We start from the raw sequence: 20342 nt of genomic DNA, 5'->3' as shown, positions 1-20342 counted from the left end.
GTGGGAAAAAATTACAACTTCAAAAAACTCACCATGCCCCTTATTAAATACCTTGGAATGTCTACTTTCCAAAAAGGGGTCATTTGGGGGGTATTTGTACTTTCCTGACTTTTTAGTGTCTCAAGAAATGAGATAGGCCTTCAGTACATCAGGTGTGATAAATTTTCAATGAATAGCACCATAGCTTGTGGACTCTACAACTTTCACAAAGACCAAATAATATATACTTATTTGGGTTATTTTTACCAAAGATAAGTAGCAGTATTACTTTTGGCCAAAATTTGTGACGAAAAATTACTCATTTGCTAAATTTTATGACAGAAACAAAGAAAAATTCGTTTTTTCACAATATTTTCAGTCTTTTTTTATTTATAGCACAAAAAATAAAAAACCCAGTAGTGATTAAATACCATCAAAGGAAAGCTCTGTTTGTGTGAAAAAAAGGTCACAATTTTTTTTATGGGTACAGTGTTGCATGACTTAGTAATTGTCATTCAAAGTGTGAGAGCACTGAAAGCTGAAAATCAGTCTGGGCAGGAAGGGGGTGAAAGTGCACTGTAGGCAAGTGGTTAATTACCAAGCAGTGGGAGATTAAAGATATTGCTTACCTATCTTCCAGTTAAAGAGACTAATTTTAACAGGACCTTTTCCAGCAGCCTGACTATAGGCTTACCTGACTCAGAAGGTATTGAATGCTCGTTTATATGTCCTGTTGGATTGGCGCCAAAACCTCCCCTCCTCCTAGTCTCCCGCCCCCCATATCCGCCCGCCAAGATAGCGTCCACGTGTGGACGTGCGGGAGGATGTTCCCGCAAACCGGAAGTGGCCGTCACTTCTGGTCCGACGGCCGGAAGTGACGATCATATGCTGCGATCAAGTATTGCTGACGTTGCTCAGCCGAACACGGTCAGCATCGGATCGGCTGTCAGATATCCGTGACTATCCCATAAAGGGCGGCAAAGACAACAAGTCTGGCTCAGGAGAACACCACAAAATATATTATTTAAAAACATGTAAATAACATTATTGAATATTAAAGACAAATCATACGCATAATATTTAGATATCATTCCAATTATGTTTATATAATTGTGCATATTTATCATCTCATTATAATCTGCTATAGTTCTTAATTTGCTAATTGAAAACATTAGAGAGTCAAATATATTTCTTAGTATAGTACCCCAATCCTAGCTTGCTCAGCCCTTGCTACTTGTATACATACCGGTATGCAGGACAATGGGCCGCATGGTATACAGACTTACAAGAAAAGATTATAGATATAAGATAAGGGAATTAGAAGAGAGGGGGGGGGGAAGGAAAAGGGATGACAAATGGGAAAAGAGGGGATATGGGAGGAAAAGGGATAAAAAAAAAAAAAAATTTACAACTCTAATATAATGTATTATGTACTTTTAGCTCTCTAGAATCAACTGATTGTTAATATAAACATACTATTTGCTGGACCCTGAGGAAGCATCCACTGCGAAACGCGTAGCTCCAGCAACGGTTATATCCTAATGTGATCTGTGTACTATGTGTTTAATTCAAGGGTCCATATGGATCAAACAATGTAGATTTTAATTAATTTTTGTATTCAAATAAAATATTCTTTGTTATTTTTTATATACCTATTGTTTGTGTCCTATATAAATATACGCATATACAGATAATCTGTGAGGCACATTTAAATCTCCCTGGGTATAGTTCCACCAATCCTTTGGTCGTTCTATACTCTCTCCCCCTTTTTCTTGCATATAGTATCTATATGGGGAAGGTGCCACTATACCCTATCCTTATTTATAGGCCTTGATCTCCCCCTCCACAATTTTCCCTCAGTTAAACCCATGTGGGCTAATTTTTGGGGCCTATACAGGCCGACACTTACTTCTGTATCCTGTGTGAATGCCTAATGTACTTCCAGCCATCAAATACTACGTTCTTAGCTGTCAGTTAAACCCATGTGGGCTAATTTTTGGGGCCTATACAGGCCGGCACTTCTGTATCATGTGTGAATGCCTAATTATTATTATCCAAGGCTCCCTCCACTTTCAAGCAAGTGCTCAAGAAATGTATGAAGAGAAGCCGGTCCTGTGTGGAAATATCGTCAGCCTCTCCAAAGCTAGCACTGTCTCTGACCTCAGATAATCCGACTCCTCTGTAACAAGTGGATGTTCCTTATGACCACGCTTGTGATCATCAGCGTTTTTTGGGGGTCAATAAAGGACAAAACGGTGGAGCCACACGAGACATGCTTGTATACAAATTGGACACCCTATTCTGAGTAAAGGGCAAATAAAAACTGTCCGTTTTTAGACAACCTTTCAGGAATCGCCTGAGGAAGCGATAAAGCGGAACGCATCGCGATTCCACACCTATCACAAGTGAACCCTACATTTTCATGACCACTCATAATGATTTATCATGATCTGCAACATATTTATCTGAATTGCCTTGGAATATGAGACATCAGGGTTCCAGTGGTATAGGAGTATGTCTTATTATATGTGCATGTTTTACTGAACACGTCTATTTTTGTATGTTCGTCTCAAATGTTACTTTTATTAAATGATGGTTACGTTTATTCCCACTGAGATCAGCAAGCATATGCTAGATGCCTACAAAGTCCCAATATATTTGAGGTGCCGAGAGACCCCACTGATTCGTGATGTTCTCTCATCCTCCTCTCCCCCCTTCTTTTCTTCTGTGTACCAAAGGGATGTGGCAAATACTACGTTCTTAGCTGTCAGTTAAACCCATGTGGGCTAATTTTTGGGGCCAATACTGACTGACACTTACTTCTGTATCCTGTGAATGCCTAATGTACCTTCAGCCACAGAATACTACGTTCTTTTAAAGCAAGAGAAAAGTTTGTTGAAAAATCGCACACATATACAAACAGTGCGGGAAAAGAAAAACCGTAACATGGTAAGGCACATAATAGTTTACAGAGCTCAGCCATCAAACCAGTATGCATCAGAAAACAGAAAGCAGTCTGAACCTAAGATTGCAATACTAGAGAACAATCATGCATCAAAGAGCAAAGCAGCTCCCCCAAGCCAGACTACCAAAAGCCCACACCACCCCCAGCAACTAAAGCAAAGTCCCGACTCCAGACGAGGTTGTTCATGGCGAAATAATATTGGCACTATTGGTCAGTTCCGGGGCCGATACCGGTATTTCGGAGACAGTGCATATCGGCTGCCGATAATCTGTCTATCCCTAATGGTAATGGCCCCAAGAATCACAGCAGCCTCTCTTGACACATTTCTCTTTCCTCACTTCCTTGATGGTCTGCCCTTGTCCCAGGCAGACAAGATGGAGTCCTCTCTCTTTCCTCCCAGAGCAGGCTGGAACTTGTAGTCTCTGCCCCCAGGAGTTAGAATAGGGCCACCTGTGCTGGTAACTACTTGTCCCAGAGTTCTTTATAATTCTTCAGTCCTCCCTGGATTGTCCAGCTCCTTCTGCCAATGGAGAAACAGGGGAGGGTACTGGGTGTCTGAATATACCTCTCATTCAGTGCACAGTGAAAGAAAGGGAGGGAGGTGGGGAATTTCCCCCTCAGGACCTGACAGGCTGTGTCTCTCCGTTCAGTGGGAGCTCAGGTCAGCTTGGCATGGTCATGGGAGATTTGGGGCACCCACTTCCCAAATTGTGCTCAATGATGGAAAGGGTAAACTGGGACCAAACCCTAGGAACACTGACCACAGAGAAAAAATGGGAATGCTTTAGGAACATATTAAACAAATGCATCTCGCAGTGCATTCCTATGGGAAATACATTTAGAAGAGAAAGCCAAACCTGGCTGGCTAAACCGTAATGTTAATCGTAAAACTTATTAGGGGTAAAAAAATGGCCTTCAAGAAATATAAATCGGAGGGCACAGTATCGGCTTTCGAGCAATATAAGGAGACAAATTTAAGAAAAGTAAATACGAAATAAAAATGGCTAAAATCAACTTTGAGAGACAAATAGCAGAGGATAGTAAAAAGAGCCCAAAGAAATTCTTTAAAATCTTACAAGCGGACCTGAACAAAATAATGGGGTGGACAACTACATGGCGGATGAGGTTTAATGTTGAAAACTGTAAAGTAATGCACTTGGGTGCCAGAAACCAGAAAGCAAGCTACTCACTGGGGGGGGGGGGGGACCTCTGGGTGAGTCTAGGATGGAAAAGGACCTGGGGGTACTGGTAGACAACAGGCTTGGCAGTGGCATGCAATGCCAAGCCGCTGCAAGCAAAGCCAACAGAATACTGGGATGTATAAAAAAGGGGATTCACTCCAGAAATAAAGAGATTATTCTCCCTCTCTACAAGACTCTGGTCCGGCCACATCTGGAGTATGCTGTCCAGTTCTGGGCACTGGTCCTCAGGAAGGATGTGCTGGAACTGGAGAAAGTCCAGAGAAGGGCAACAAAAATAATTAGGGGAATGGAGGACTATGAGGAAAGACTACAAGCACTGAACTTATTCTCTCTGGAGAAGAGACGATTGAGGGAGGATATGATATCAATATACAAATATTGTACTGGCAACCCTAGCATATGGAAAACCCTATTCAGAGAAAGCAACTACAACAAGACACGTGGCCACTCACTAAAACTAGTGGAAAGGCGGTTTAACCTTAAAATACGCAGGGGGTTCTTCACTGTGAGAGCAGTAAGGATGTGGAATTCTCTTCCGCAAACAGGCGTATCACCAGGGAGCATTGATAGTTTCAAAAAACTATTAGATGGGCACCTTAAAGACCACAACATAGAGGGGTATACAATGTATGGTTAACAGCAAACACACATGCATCATAGGTTGAACTGGATGGATTGATGTCTTTTTTCAACCTCACTAACTATGTAACTATGTAAATATATCAACAGCAAAAAAACTAGGGCAGAGCATATTGCACACATAATTAATGATGATGGGAGGATGGTTACAGAGGACACTGAAAAAGCAACCGTGCTGAACGTTTTTTTCTCCTCAGTCTTTACACAGGAAAAGGAGGGGTACACTGACCATGACTGTATGGTTAGTAGTAATACACAGGACTTGCCGCTATGGCTAACAGAGGGTGAAATCAGGGAAAGGCTGGATAAAGTTAACACAAATAAATCACCAGGCCCGAATGGCGTACATCCGAGAGTACTCAAAGAACTTAGTAAGACTATATCTAGACCACTGTTCCTGATCTTTGCTGACAGTATTATGACAGGAAATGTATCAGGGGATTGGAGGAAAGCTAAAGTGATACCGATATTCAAAAAAGGGCAGAGGCATGTCCCGGGAAATTATAGGCCTGACAGTCTGACATCGATAGTATGTAAACTTCTGGAGGGGAGTTTGCTAAAGACAACAACATCATCAGTAGGGATGATCGAACTTTTGAAAAGTTTGGTTTGGCCAGAACACCCGAACTTCCCGAAAGTTCGGGTCCGGATTCCAGAACCCCATTGAAATCAATGGGACCCAAATTTCGGTAATCAAAAAACACCATTTTGAAGCCCTAAAACCCAATAAATGCCCATAAAAAGTGCTTAGGGTTCTGGGTCATGCCCCAGGGACTATTAATCACACAAAAAAAATTCTAAAAAATTGTCGTTTTTGATAGAGAGACAATTATTGAAAAAAGAGATTTCTTTGGATTTAGTGTCTGGGGGGTCTAAAATGTGTACTTGTGACGTTTCAGCTCTGTAGCATGTCCAGAACCAGAAAAAAAAGATCATTTTTCTTAGAATTTTTATTAGCGCAGGGATGGGGTTCCACTCCTGTCACACCTGGGCGTTTTTGTTTCAGTCGTTTATTGGGCATTTTTTGGGCGTCTTTAGAGGCAGGCATGACATCTGAACTTCTGTATAGGGGTATATATACACACACACACACACACACACACATAGGTGTAAAAGGAGCGGAACCCTATCCCTGCGCTACTGAAATTATTTGCAGGGATGGTGTTACCCTCCTTTCACACCTATATATGTGTGTGTGTGTGTGTGTGTGTGTGTGTGTTGTATTTACCCCTATACAGAAGTTCAGATGTCATGCCTGCCTCCAAAGACGCCCAATAAACACCTGAAACAACACACCTGGGCGTTTTTGTTTCAGGCGTTTATTGGGAATTTTTTGGGCGTTTTTAGAGGCAGGCATGACATCTGAACTTCTGTATAGGGGTGTATATACACACACACACACACACACACACATATAGGTGCGAAAGGAGGGTAACGCCATCCCTGCAAATAATTTCAGTAGTGCAGGGATAGGGTTCCGCTCCTTTCACACCTATATGTGTGTATGTGTGTATATATACCCCTACACAGAAGTTCAGATGTCATGCCTGCCTCCAAAGACATCCGCAAAAAAGCCCAATAAACGCCTGAAACAAAAACACCCAGGTGTAAAAGGAGCGGAGCCCCATCCCTGCTCTACTAATAATTCTAAGAAAAATGATCTTTTTCTTATGGCGGTCATCCTGACATGGATGAGTTCTGTCACCCTGGCATAGCAGTCAGAGTCAGTTCACCCTACACTACACTACGGTCACCCTGACACTTAACACTTTCCCTACAGAAACTAGATTATTGAATCTAACTATAGTGGTATATAGTACCCTAACTACACTAGATATCCCTTTCCTCACACTAATAATTGCTAAATGACACTTTTGCAGCAGGAGTAACAGAACTGCTTCCACTCTCTTCCACCGCTCCTGTATTACAGTGCTAGAGATTTGGCGGGGCTATGTTATATACTGGGGGGCGTATTCACTATTGATTGGCCTCTGGACCCCCTAGTCACTCCAATCACATTCCTAGCAGACTCCTGCCCCCTCAATTGGCTTTTACTCATGTTTCTGGTCCAATCACGGGCTTTTAAATCCCAGTTCCTGTCCCATTGCATTTTGGGCGGTTCTGGTGCCGAATTCCAAACTTTTACCGCAAAAAGTTCGGAATTCGGCCGAATTTCGAACAGTCAATGTTCGGGTCGAACCGATGGTCGACCCGAACTGTTCGATCATCCCTAATCATCAGGAGTAATCAGCACGGGTTTACAAATGGGCGTTCTTGTTAAACCAATCTCTTAACATTCTACGAGGTGAGCCGTGAGCTAGATAGGGGGAGACCTGTGGATGTGGTGTACCTGGATTTCAATTAGGCGTTTGATACAGTTCCCCACAAGCACTTAATGTATAAAATAAGGTCTGCAGGCATTGACCACAAGGTTTGCTCTTGGATACAGAACTGGCTAAAAGGGTGTGTCCAAAGGGTGGTAATAAATAGCGCAAACTCAGACTGGTCTGAGGTGGTAAGTGGGGTCCCCCAAAGCTCAGTCCTGGGACCAACCATGTTCAATTTATTCATAAACAGCATTGAGGACGGGGTCAGTAGTTCTATATCAGTTTTTGCAGATGACACAAAATTGGGCAGGGCAATAACCTTACGGCATGAAGCAGATATTCTACAGAATGACCTGGACAAAATACCAGAGTGGGCAACGACATGGCAAATGAGGTTTAATGTGGAGGAGTGTAAGGTTTTGCACTTGGGGACTAAAAACATAAAAGCACAATACACTTTAGGGGGGGAACCTTTGGGGGAATCAAAAATGGAGAAAGTTCTGGGAGTCTTGGTAGAGGATAGACTAAGCAATAGCATGCAATGTCCAGCGGCAGAATATTGGCATGCATAAAGAAAGGGATGTATTCCAGAGATAAAACTATAATCCTACCACTTTATAAAACTCTGGCCCGACCGCATCTGGAGTATTCTGTCCAGTTCTGGTCGCCAGTCCTCAGGAGGGATGTGTTGGAGCTGGAGAGAGTCCAGAGAAGGGCAACTAAACTAATTGGGGGATTGGAGGATCTTAATTATAAAGAGCGTCTGCAATTGCTTGATTTATTCTTCCTGGAGATGACGCCTGAGAGGGGACATGATAGCAATTTATAAATACCTCAATGTTGAACTCAGCGTAAAAAAAAAAGCTATTCAGTCAAAAGGATTGCATGAGGGCATACAATGTGATTAGCGGAGAAGCGTTTTAACCTCAGGCAACGCAGGGGAATCTTTACTGTTAGGGCTACAGGATTGTGTAATTCTCTACCACAAGAGTTGGTTTCTGCGGGAAGTATGGTTGCTTTCAAAAGACTCTTGGATGTACATCTCAATGATCAGAACACTCAGGGGTATGAGAGATGATTACGGCCACACACACCTACAGAGGTTGAACTGGATGGACTATTGTCTTTATTCAACCTCAACTACTATGTAACTATGTAACCACACATGTGTGTTTGGTATGTAGCACTGTCCCCCCAGAGGACTGCTGAGAATTACACTTCTTGGGTCCCCTGGGTTACCATTAGCAACTGACAATAGATAAACTGCATTAAAAGTTCTTGGCTCAGTCAATGATCAGTCCAGGGGATTTGGTTTTTGTGATGTTATTTAGAACTGGGATAGCAGAAGGGATGAGTGGGATACTCCAACTAGTAACTACGCACAATTCTGAGGACAACTGACTGTAGAATGCGGCAAGGCCGCTGCTTCACCTTGCCACTGAAGTGAAGATTACTGTTCCTGCTTGAAGACTCTCTTCAAGGTTAATAACTTGGCACCCCCTTTACTCCCTCTGCCTGTGTGCTGACACCTGTCCACTGACTCGAGCCACTGGAGTGGTCCCCTTCCTGGGCAGACCCTTTGGTAAGCTCCCCTGTACTCACGGACACTGTTTTTCCAGAGTTGCTCTACCTTTACCTCTGCCGTTAGCTTCCACTGGACCTCCTGGGTTCAGCCACAATTTCTGGTCCACTAGACTGACTGCTTGTGACCACCATCTACAGCAAACAGGAGAAGAGACAGCTGTCACCCTCCTCCTGGGAGCTGGCTTCCCACCCAAAGACCCCCCCTGTCACATGTGCCCTTGGCTTTTATAACGTATGCCAGGATGCACCACTGTTTGTACCAACCCACTGGGATAGTTAAAAAAGCCTGCGTGTCACTGGCTGGGTTTCCTCCACTGTCCAACAGGCTCCCCTATTGGACACAGTGGGGACACTCTCTCAGCCCAGATGAATCACACCCTGGACACATGCACCAGGCCTAACTACTAATCAGGCTCCCCTTATAAGCAGACAGAGCAACTACATTTTCCCTACCTAGCACCTATCTAGGAGGGTGCTACAGGTGCAATATGATTTTAATTTCTGGTGTCTAATGTAAACTGCATAGAAAATGTTCAAATGATTCCAGTGTGCATTCTAGCAGGCTATGGCGTCTTTCTGATCTGATTTCCAGGGAAGGAGATAGAGAGAATCGCAGCTGTATCCAAATTGCATTGGAATCGCACCTGAAGCTTCATGAAGTTGAACAGGACATTATCCTTGAAATCACACTGAAAAACCTCAGTCAAATTGCAGCTCATATGTGTGAACTTAGATTAACACAGCTTGGTGAAAACAGCAGGGAACAAAAGCTTAAAATAAAAAAAAAAAGATAATGAATGCAGCCCCCACATCAAATGACTGGTAAGCTGCAATATATTACATTTTTGGTTTTGAGTTTCAGATCACTTTAATTGTAGACTGGGTTTTTTCATTAATACAGGTGTAACGGACCCCCAATACTTCGACCAAGTATTTCTGTCTTAGGTCCCCCGAACCCCATGTGATGCAGTGACTATGGCCCCCCAATTCCCCCCAAACATCAGCCTAGGCTTGATAAAGGGTAAAATAAAGACTCTTTATTCAACAACTCACTTCCAATATATATATACAGTCGTAGGTGCTTGATTACATCATGCCAATGTATGTATACAGAACATAATTAACATACCTGGGCATCTGGACAGAAACAATATGCTCAGACAGGATTAGCATTATCATAATTGACTCCACAAACAACAAGCCTAAAACATAGCCGAATACGCATTCCTAGAAGTGTGAACACACACCACCTATAAACAGATGAAAGCAGAAGGCATAGGCTCGCAGACTGCCCGTCTCCATTTTCAACACGCCTTATTTGCCCATTCACATCCCCCCAGTATACCATAGCTGAGTCTTATGTCATTAGCATCTGTTTAGTCTCTCATTGTGTGAAGTCATTGGTTGTAGGCAGCTTAGGCCTAGAGTCTGTGTCGCTTGGGGTGACAGGGACTTGAATTCAAAGTAACAGTACTCCAAGGGTCCCCCAGCATACACCCCCAAACAGAGCCGCGCTCCCCTCTAAGCCAGGGCCTGTAGTCCGTGGGCAGGAGGCTGGCCTCCACACTCCTTCAGTAGCACATGGCGAACGTCCCAGCAAATGGGCGTTCCGTCACATCTCTCCCCCCTCCTTGGGAGACTAGCCAGACCCCAGACCAGTTGGAGGGTCTGTGTTAGTCTGGTGTCTTTTCCCAGACTTTGCCGTGCTCCAGAGGGCCTTCTGCCTTATGCCCTAGTTGAAATATACGGGGTCTTCCTGGGCGGGGCACCAACTATAATCCAGTCCAGAAGCATCCCGTTGTTGCTGGAGGGGCAAAATCAGGGTGGCATGGGCCCCCATACTAGGGGGTTGGGGATCTGGGCCGAAGGCCAAGCATCTCTGTAATCCAGGGGTGGAGGCCACGGCCCCATCCATCTCTTCCGTGCCAAATGCTGCATGGACTGGTGGGCAGAGACCAGTGGGGTTCTGCCCTGCTGCCAGCTCTTCCGCTGGGTAGGCACTCAGCTGCTGGGGAGTGACTGCCACCTTCTCGCCCTGGGCCTCTGGAACTACCGCAGGTGGGGGGCAGAGGTCTTGGACCCTCTGTCCCGTTGTCAGCGCTTCTGCTGTAGGCACATTTGGAGGGTCCTCCTCCGCAGAATAGTCCTACTAAATCCACAGTCTCTGGAATTGCTGGCTGGTCCTGGGTAGTGGGCACTAGGGATGATCGAACGGTTCGGGTCCACCATCGGTTCGGCCCGAACATTGGGTGTTCGAGGTTCGGCCAAATTTAGAACTTTTTGCCCAAAAAGTTCGGAATTCGGCAACCAGAACCGACCAAAATGCAATGCTTCAGGAAATGGGCTTTAAAAGCCCGTGATTGGACCAGAACCATTAGCAAAAGCCAATTGAGGGGGCAGGGGAATGCTAGGAATGTGATTGGAGTGACTAGGGGGTCCCTAGGCCAATCATTAGTGAATACGCCCCCCAGTATATAAGATCGCCCCCGCCAAATTCCTAGCATTCTTGTACGGGACATGGAAGAGAGTGGAATGCTGTTCTGTTCTAATGTGTTACGGGGGGCCGGATTTAAAGAAACTGCAGCTTCAAACATCTATGACGTGTTTCAGTTTCGCCGCGTTCAAATCAATTAACTGGCGCTGCGGCGAATTGGCGAGTAAAACAGCAATAATGAATTCCGCCGTCAGCGGGATTCACTTACGATCGCGGCTTCGCCAATTCGCAAACTTATGTCTTCCTGCTTATAGCAGTTTCACATAGCGATGTGGGCTAGTGGATTAGTGCACACATCACATGTCTGTAATTCATCTCCCTCTGCTGTAGGTTCGAGGCTTACCATCTCCACCTACTTTTTTTATTTTCTTTTTTTGTTTATATTGCTAAAATGGAACGGATTACATCATATATATTGCTAAATAATGTTACACTCAGAAGCGCTTGCAAGCTTACACCATTTTAAGTGTTTTTTTGATCTTGTCTGTGTGTCGAATCGATCTTATGAAGGAAAGTACCAAAGGCAAGTGACCAAACCCCTACCCTACTTCAGGGCAAGATGAAACCTCACAATTTTACCATGGTCTTCTTCCCACATTCCATACAATGTTTAGTTCTTTAGCTATATGTGCTTTTTAGCCTTAACACACTCCATTTTTTCCACCATACAGCTTTATTCTGCACAATAGCTAAGTGCTTTGCAACTTCACTGCAGTTCACAACGTCATGGGTTCAAATCACATCACTACACTTGGGATCTCTTTTCACTCTCATTTTTTTAAACAGTTTTTTTAAACTATCTTGAATTTGGGGGGGGAGGGGGGTGTCCTACCCAAATTTCAAGCACATCAATGGAAACAACACAATTTTGATTTTATGAGTGTGGTCCTAGTTTTATCGAGATGCAATTCTTTACATATTTACCATGGTTCTTACAATTTCTTGACCAATAAACATAGGTGTCTGATATTGGACTCTCTCCATATTTCAACAACACAGGCCCTCATAGTCCAACACTACATTTGCCTCACACCTCAACACAACACTGTCACATCCCTACTCTACATTACAACCCCTCACATCACCAGTACAAGCAGCATGCAAAGTGCAAAACTCCGGCCTTGGCAGCTTAATGGGCCATACACTAACAATTTGTCTAGACTTTTTCCTGTAGACTTAACCAAACCATATAATAGAAGCTCAAACCTCAACACTTTCAATTTGGATGCAATCAGGCAGGCCCTTGCACTACATAGAAAATGTCAATCGGAAGGATAAAGTCTTCTCTAAATCTTACAGTGTGGATGGCCCTTTTGTCTGTAGGCACCCACACAAAACAAAAAAACACATGTTCAATTCTAATGTATTTATTTATTTGAGAATGACAGCAGAAGGAGGGATGCAGCAAAAGAATATTGTCACTCTCCAGTCCGTGTGCCTTTACAGCGCCAGACCACGATCTTTGCTCCATGGCTACGGGATTCTGATGTCTTCCACAACTTCCGGCAGAGTTCAGAATCCATTCTGCACCTCTACCAGCTCATAGGGGACAGGCATGGCAAGGTTGCTGGGCAGCTTCCAAGCCACTTTCGAAGTTCCAGGGTGTTCATGTTGGTCATTGGCCATGTGCCTTACCAAATATCCACTGACCACAAAAGAAAATGAGTGGAGTCCATCAAGGTGGGTTTCTACCACCTACACCCGCAAGCAGTACCACTCCTGGAAAAATAAAACAAAGGATAAGACATTTCATTATGAAAATCACATCTTAATGCCTGTTTGCTTCATTCTGAACTTCATTTAATTTCGACATCACGAGTGAAATAACACATTTTATGCCAACTTACACAAACCAGAAATCATTAATGTAAACATTTGAATACACACCTGTGACGCCAGACAGCCCATCACCACAGGCTTCCCATGGTACGTGCCATGATTCCAAGATGTTGATGTTCTGGAAAATTACAACACCATAAGATCTCAAGCAGCCGTTCATGTTATCAATAACTACACAGGTGGCATAGACACAAATAAACACCTGCCAGCTCTTCTCAGCCCTTTACACTATTCACAATACCAACATGTTTATGGTTAGAGGTGCATGTTTTTGCTCAAGTAACACAATTTTACCAATGTTGACTACACTTTATCTACAATGGCAAGTGTCATTGGCAGATGATAATCACCCTCTGTCTCCCTGTGAGTGGCACCTCTGCTAACTAGCTAATTAATACACATGCCCTATCTTGACCGGTTACAGTACTTACATGTAAAGTGGCTAGCAACCAGGGTATTCCGGGTGGCCATACCGGCAGCGGTGCTCCGCCGCCTGGGGGCCGCCGGCTGACGGACCTCTGGCTCCCTCTCCTCTGTCAGCTCCCAAGAATCATCCCGGGCAACGCACATGTTGTGCAACACGCAGCACGCCAGGATGATCTTGGAAGCCTTTGTAGGAGAGTACAGGAGTTCACCCCCAGGCCGGGCCAAGCAGAGAAACCGGGACTTGAGAAGACCTATGGTCAACTCAATGATACTCCGGCTTCTCCGCAAGGCCCTGTTGTAATTCCTCTCTGCTGGGCCCTGGGGGTACCTGATTGGAGCCATCAGCCACGTCAGCTGCGGGTAACCAGCATCCCCTGAAAAATAAGAAAAATATACATTAGTTATTCATATCATGTGACTTTAGATGACTCCTCAAAATGGGAGACAATTAGGCATTTTACTAAACAACCTGCTCGTCTGTTTGCAAAAAATCATATGAAACATCTCAACTCTGTCTAACTGCCTAAATCACTAATACAAATGGGAAAAAGGACACACAAAGTGGTGGGTTTCTCTTGCAAGTTACAACTTGGCCCCTATTCTGTTCCTATTACATTAGCCTAGGTCTTACTTCTGGAATATATCTGCAACTAGAGTGAGGAAACCAATATTGACTCACTTATGCAAAGTACTTTGGGGATATGGCAATACCATTGGAATCATTTGTAGGTTTTCTTTGGGTGGCTAGAGGACACCATTTACACATTGGTTAACCACCTTCATTGGACTCAAAGACAACTTTGCAAATCTTTCTTTTGTGAGCTGCTAAGCTGCTGATCTGGTTGTGTGTGAACAGCCTGACAACTAATAACACATCCATTTTAGGTAGGCTTTGCTTAAATCAGGGTGTACACCGATGTAGCTTATTCCTATGTCTATGTAATCTTACAGTTTATGTTGTTAAGACAAAATACTTTACCAATAAGCCACCCTTCGGGCATTTGTCCACTTTCAAACACCTCGTACAGAGTACTTGTTCTTAACATACTGGAATCATGGCACGACCCTGGGTGACCAGTGTTGACACTCATGATGCGCTGTTTGGCGTCACACACTAATTGGACGTTCACAGAGTGGTACTGCTTGCGGTTCCGGTATTCACTTTCGTGGCTCCTTGGGGGCCTAATGGCTATGTGGGTGCCATCGATTGCCCCTAGGATTTGCGGCATGTGTGCCCGCCGGTAGAAACCCAACTTGACTTCATTCCACTCATTTTCATTCTGTGGCCAGTGGATAAAATTGGGCACTATATCCACTATGGCATTAATGACCAACATGAACACCCTTGAAACTGTGGGCTGGCTAATGCCCATGATACTTCCCGAAGTGGCTTGGAAGCTGCCACGCCCTAAAATATACAAAGTGGCCAGCAATCTGGCCATGCCGGGCACCGCATGGCCGCGCTGTGTGTCCGGGTCAATTTTCTCTGCTATGAGCTGGTAGAGGTGTAGAATAGTTCCTCGCTCGAGCCGGAACTTCCTCCTGACATCAGAATCCCGCAGCTTGTCCAAATAGATCCTTGGAGCAAAAATGCGTGGCTGGCGAGGTAAGGGCACACGGACTGGAGGTGCTGCTGCTGAAGGTGCTGCTGCTGCTGCTGCTGCAGCTTCCCCACCTTCTGCTGCCTCCTGTGTCAGGGCCTCCTCAAACAAGGCACCAATAAATGCCAGCATTGCACCATCTAATGCGTCTGGGATATCGTCCTCCATTTTGAACGCGCAAATTCGCGAATGCGCAGATATATATAGAAACGGCCGCTAATTATCACACCTGTGAGCCAGCTATAAAAGGAGCACATGGCCAATATGGCTGCTGGATGTTATAGATCGATGTTTCTTATGTGCTAGCAAGACCCTGTGACCCACAACCTACATTATCTGGAGGTAAGACAATTGTATCTCTCTCTCCCAAAAAAAAGGAAGGAGACAATTTGTACTTATCTTGGGTGTGCTTAAGTTGTCTATGGTGAATCCCCTCCAACCCACAATAGCTTGGGAACCCCTCAAGTGTCTTTTAATCATTGGCAGTTGGCCCCATGTGCATGTGGTTTGGACATGTGTTTTCTCATGTTTGTTAAAGGTGTGCAGTCTAGATTTGGCATCTAAACCTGCCCCCTTACCTTCCCAGCTTCCAAAGACACCATTTTTGCTTTCCTGATAACTGTAATTTATTATGTGCACGTATGTAGGTCATGCGATTTCTCATGTATGTTTAATGTTTGCAGCCTCCTTTTGCCTATAAAGGATTACACCACCACCACCACCACCACCACTGTGTTTGTGACATTAGGTAAGTGTTTGGAGGGCCTCGTGTGATTTGTACCCCTATGCGTTTTCTTATGTGTTTTTTTTTTACATTTCTTTGCAGCCTCTTCTGCTCTTTAACACCACCACCACCACCACCACCACCACTGTGTTTGTGCCATTAGGTAAGTGTTTGGAGGGCCTCGTGTGATTTGTACCCCTATGAGTTTTCTTATGTGTATTTTTTGTACATTTCTTTGCAGCCTCTTCTGCTCTTTGCCACCACCACCACCACCACCACCACCACCACTGTGTTTGTGCCATTAGGTAAGTGTTTGGAGGGCCTCGTGTGATTTGTACCCCTATGAGTTTTCTTATGTGTTTTTTTTTTACATTTCTTTGCAGCCTCTTCTGCTCTTTGCCACCACCACCACCACCACCACCACCACTGTGTTTGTGACATTAGGTAAGTGTTTGGAGGGCCTCGTGTGATTTGTACCCCTATGCGTTTTCTTATGTGTTTTTTTTTTACATTTCTTTGCAGCCTCTTCTGCTCTTTGCCACCACCACCACCACCACCACCACTGTGTTTGTGCCATTAGGTAAGTGTTTGGAGGGCCTCGTGTGATTTGTACCCCTATGCGTTTTCTTATGTGTTTTTTTTTTTACATTTCTTTGCAGCCTCTTCTGCTCTTTGCCACCACCACCACCACCACCACCACCACCACCACCACCACCACCACCACTGTGTTTGTGACATTAGGTAAGTGTTTGGAGGGCCTCGTGTGATTTGTACCCCTATGCGTTTTCTTATGTGTTTTTTTTTTACATTTCTTTGCAGCCTCTTCTGCTCTTTGCCACCACCACCACCACCACCACCACTGTGTTTGTGCCATTAGGTAAGTGTTTGGAGGGCCTCGTGTGATTTGTACCCCTATGAGTTTTCTTATGTGTTTTTTTTTTACATTTCTTTGCAGCCTCTTCTGCTCTTTGCCACCACCACCACCACCACCACCACCACCACTGTGTTTGTGCCATTAGGTAAGTGTTTGGAGGGCCTCGTGTGATTTGTACCCCTATGCGTTTTCTTATGTGTTTTTTTTTTACATTTCTTTGCAGCCTCTTCTGCTCTTTGCCACCACCACCACCACCACCACCACCACTGTGTTTGTGCCATTAGGTAAGTGTTTGGAGGGCCTCGTGTGATTTGTACCCCTATGCGTTTTCTTATGTGTTTTTTTTGTACATTTCTTTGCAACCTCTTCTGCTTTTTTTGCCACCACCACCACCACCACCGTGTTTGTGCCATTAGGTAAGTGTTTGGAGGGCCTCGTGTGATTTGTACCCATATGCGTTTTCTTATGTGTTTTTTTTTTTCCTTTTCTTTGCAGCCTCTTCTGCTCTTTGCCCACTACTACCACCACCACCACGACCAAGTCTGTTTGTGCCATTAGGTAAGTGTGTTCTGTAACTGTTCACTAATTATACTGTATATGAAGAGCAATCTGCAAATCCTGTTTTTTCTGTTTTCTCTTTTGTCATTTCAGATTTAGGAGTTTGGGGCTCTTTGCTGCTGCTGGACAGCCAGATTCTCTGCCCACCTCGTGCTCCCATGGCCCCACCCACTGGAAGGATGAGAAGGGCCAGGGGGGCCAGGGGGGCCAGGGGGGCCAGGGGGGCCAGGGGGGGCAGGGGGGGCAGGGTGGGCAGATCGTCTGGCTCTGGTGTGAGGGAGGCTCCAGCTGTATCCATGAGGGAGTCCACCATCCCCATCCCGGAGGAGGAAGCCGGGGGAGGTGTTAACACACCAAGTGGACAAGCTGGCTCTTCTGACAGTAGTCCTGGAGCGGGTCCGTCCACCAGAGTCAGCTTGTCCACATTAACCCGGCTTCCCCGTTTCACCCACAATCAGTGCTGTGCCCTGGTCCACGCCTATATGGCCAGATATCAGGCGATACATGGGACCAGGGCCGCGTCTTACTCAGTAACAGAGAAGAACAGATTGTGGGATGAAATCCGGGATGCTGTAAATGCACTGGGTGAAGCACCTCGCCACCGTGACAGTGTGCGGAAGAAGGTCAACGACATCTGTGGGTCCGTTCGGAAGAAGCTAATTGCATGGGCTGCGGAGGGTCTTTATGACCGTCAAGGTCGGCTGGATGAACGTGCACGAAGTTCTCTCTGGGATTATCAATTACCTTTCTTGAACATCATAGGACCCGATACCATCTTTCCCAGAGAGGACTTAGATTCGGATGCTTTGCACCGAGGTAGGATATTATCTTGGATGTCAATTGTGTGAGTTGTTTGGAAAAGATTAACTACTATCCTATGTGTGACATTAAGAGAATGTGATACTTGCCCTTCCAATTGTCCTTTTTTTGTTTTCCCCAACCTGCAATTTGTTCATCTGTAGCACGGATCTCAGCCCCTCCACAGCCCATGCAGCTTGGCGAACCAGACGGACTCACAGGTGTTGACATCAGTGCTGACCCTCCTCCTGGTAGGTCCAATATCATACTGTGCCAAACAATGTAGATGTTTTTTTTTGGCCAAGATAGCTCATATTGCTATGTCCTTTACAGAAGATCCGCAGCAGGGAACACACCCAGTGCAGCTAGGCCTGGAGGAAGGTGTTGGTATGTCTAGTCAAATAATGTTTTTTTGAATCTTATTAACCCCATTAACACACATGTTTTTTCTTAGGAAAGAGTGTTGCCTTTTAGATGTTTACCCTGCAAAACACAGTTGACAGCATTAATGGGTGCCGTCATTAGTAGGCAGACCAAGCCTTCTTAACCTTTGGGAGGGTTTAGCAAGTGTCCTATGAGCCCAGGAAAGCACTTTTGAATGTTTGGCCTCAATGCTTCATTCATGAAGCTAGGAGGGCAATCTGGCCATAATCATTACTGACTAAGGTTATGTACTAAACATGTTTTTTTTTTTTTTTTTTAAAAGAACATCAGGCCCCTCTTGACGTTGCAGCTGGAGTTGGATCAGGAGCTGGCGACGATTCTGCATCCAGTGCTGTGGTATGTGATATAAGGGAACAAGGTGCACATGTAACATTTCAATGGTAGCATTGATTTTGGACTAGATGTGGCTTACATTGTGTGTGTTAAATTAGTGCTATGACATTCTGACGATGCACCAGCACAACAAGAGTTCTATCTTGAACATCAGGGAATTATGTTATAATTTGGTGTGCCACTAATGTTCCAAAAACATCCAGGATCTTTAAAGTCCGGCCCGTCTTTGATTTTCCAGGTCCAAATTCATGGGTATCGTTTGGTTGGGTTGTCCTCTAGCCGATTGATGGCAAGATTTTAGACAACATACGTAGATGTATAAAGTCATTGGTGTAGTAACAGATTTACCAAAAGCATAAACAACCTACCACACCAGGGTTAATTGGGAACACCTTCATGTTGAATCTTTTTTGCCTTTGTCATATTAGTCCTACCAATATAATATGTACCCATTATCAGAAGTGTTGCTAGCTTGGATAATCTTACAATGAACAAGTACTCATTAGAAGCACATCAAACTTTTCAACGTTCTGCTTGGGGTGTTAAGTTGTCAAACTAATCTGAAATATTTAGTCATGATGTTTGATAATGATTTGGTCTATTTCTTCTGCTTTCAGGTAGCCTTAGATGCAGAGGGATTGTCACCTACCCAACTTCGTCCATCTATGCTGGATGTAGCCGAGAGGCTGCTTGATGAGTATCAGGTCCAAAATGAGTTAAGGAGGCGTACTCAGCAATCTACTGAGGCAGTACGTCTGCTCGGGCTCATACAGGAATCTGTAGCAACAATGGTACAGGTTCACCAGGATATGTTACAGGTTCAACAGGATATGCGTAACAGCTTGGTAAGTTTAGCAGACCAGCATCAACGGGATCGGCAAAGTGTTGACACTCAGGTGCTGGCCACACGCCAATGCCTGTTTGGATCTGAAGATGCCCCATTGGCAGAGCCCTCCCAAACATCTCACTCACCTGCCACTGCAGGTTGTGGTAGTGGGAGGGTAATGCCAGTGTTGGCCACTTGTCAGGCAGCTGGGGATGGGACAATTCCTCCTGTAGCCACTCCTAGCACTTCACACTCCGTTCGGACTCCCACACCCCTCAATGAGCAATCCTCCTGCACAACCTCAATGCGCACTGGTTCCACAGTACCCCTTCCACCTGACTACATTCCCTCCACACCTTTATCACTTCACTCCTCCCCAGGCCGTTCTTCTTTTTTGTCACCAATGCGACATGTCGTTTGCCCCCGCACCGTGGACCACAACAACCAATCAACCACCACTCCCCACACATCTTCACAACCCTTGCACCACCAGCAGCATCAAATAGCCTTGGAGCAGCAACGATCCCATCTCATGGTAATGGCACACGTTACCCAAATTCTTAGGCTGAGCACAGAGCAGATGGGACTATTGGCACAAGATCTTCAGTCTGGGACATTTCCAGGGTTCAACACCCTGCATCAGCAGCAGCCTCAGACACAAGATCTGATTCTAATGGGCCACTTTACCAGAACTCTAAGGCTAACCCCAGAGCAGATGGGACTATTGGC

Source organism: Pelophylax lessonae (genome assembly GCF_965119305.1).
Source record: "Pelophylax lessonae genome assembly, chromosome: 5".
NCBI classification, from domain to species: Eukaryota; Metazoa; Chordata; class Amphibia; order Anura; family Ranidae; genus Pelophylax; species Pelophylax lessonae.
This window is presented reverse-complemented; position numbering follows the sequence as displayed.